At 30.0% G+C, this 1,541-nt stretch overlaps 1 long non-coding RNA gene across 1 annotated transcript; it reads left to right on the top strand.

Moving 5' to 3' along the window:
• Positions 1-412: 412 nt before the first annotated feature.
• Positions 413-1,535, top strand: LOC112467430. Its single transcript, XR_003042250.1, has 3 exons — positions 413-624; positions 1,153-1,310; positions 1,421-1,535. It is a non-coding gene; the product is annotated as an uncharacterized LOC112467430 (long non-coding RNA).
• The last annotated feature ends 6 nt before the right edge of the window (positions 1,536-1,541 follow it).

Consider the following 1,541-nt stretch of genomic DNA (forward strand, 5'->3'; position numbering starts at 1 on the left):
TTTCATCACTGGATACAGAAAATGTAAGAAATAATTTTGTCAGAAAGAAATATCAAATATAAATTTAAAAATAAAATTTATATATTTCTGTTACGTTCAATATTTAAATAACATTTTATTGTCAATCATTTGATAAATATATTGTCCAGACTATATAATTAATAGCTCAATGTTAATTCTTTAGTGCATAATTCCGCAATATGTATTATTCAATTAATATAACAATAATATCCTTTATCGTTCTAAATTAGCGTTGCATCTTTTACCATCTTTCGAATTCTGTACTTCTGATAAGCTACATCCATATACAGTAAACAGATTGTTATATAACATTAGTTTATATTATTTTTTTGTAGTACTTTCTTTAATTTAATTTTAAATCTTAAGTGACTTTTCTTTGTAATTACATACTTAAAGAATATTAAAAAGCACATCAATATAACTTTTTGCTAATAACTTTTTTTTCTGTACAGGTATCCCATTTTAGTGTTGTAGCTGGGAGAGGGGTACATGAAGGAGAAATGGCTACTAGTATATGTAAGAAGATTTTCTCTTCTGAGGTTGCATTACAACTGAATTGGACAGGGACAGAGATAAAAAAAGGAATCAAGTCACTAAAGTGTGGTAAGTGCATTATTGGTAAATTATTGAAAATGCTGAGAAAAAAACATAAAACTCTTACTTTCAGTCCTGCTGTGTCTTAAGGAGGGAGCCTCATGTAAAATGACTAAACAAATAGGTTTAAAGACAATGGTATTTAGTTATCTACATGCATGCCAAAGGGCAAGTCGATTGGTCGAATAGTTTATCAGTAATCTTGCACGCCAATTTGAAAAACATGGTTTTGAGAAAAACGCGTTTAAAGTTTCAAGTTCTCGAAGCGCGCGTTTTACTTGCGTAACGCTTAGGTATAAAATCGCCTATTTCAAGTTCGAATTTCGCTCTGGAACTTTGGGAACATATTCTAGAGATATTATACTAATGATTTGTGCAATAAAATTTTTTCGATTTTTTTTACTGGTTACATGAGGCTCCCCCCCTTAAAATACACTTGATCTACTCTTAATAAATATGATGATTAACTTATCAACTTAAATCCTGTATTTAGTATTTCTCATGCATAATATTGTAATTTTTTAAATCTTTTTTCAGATGCATGTGGCAAACAATATAAAAGAAATTTTTCGAGATCAAAAGTCACAGGCTCCATAAGTACGTGGCTTCGAAGTAATTCAAAGAGGAGAGCCATAAATAATGTTGATTTGCCAAGATAATAAAGATTTTTCAAAGGTTGATTACCTCCCTTATAGGTACAGATACTTTTTTGTTATGTTTTTTGCAATGTTAAAATAGAGGTTGTCAAAGGAAAATATATGAAATTCTATAACTACAGGTATAAATGTAAAAATTTGTTTTACAGGTGACAAGAGGTAACAACGAAAGCAGCTAGGACTATATACACGAGTGGTTATAACCAAGATGGGTCGATATTCGCACGGCTATCCGTAAATGCAGCGCAGAAGCATTTTATTTTATTTTGT

Source organism: Temnothorax curvispinosus, unplaced genomic scaffold (assembly GCF_003070985.1).
Source record: "Temnothorax curvispinosus isolate PA1 unplaced genomic scaffold, ASM307098v1 QBEX01017321.1, whole genome shotgun sequence".
In the NCBI taxonomy this organism is placed as follows: Eukaryota; Metazoa; Arthropoda; class Insecta; order Hymenoptera; family Formicidae; genus Temnothorax; species Temnothorax curvispinosus.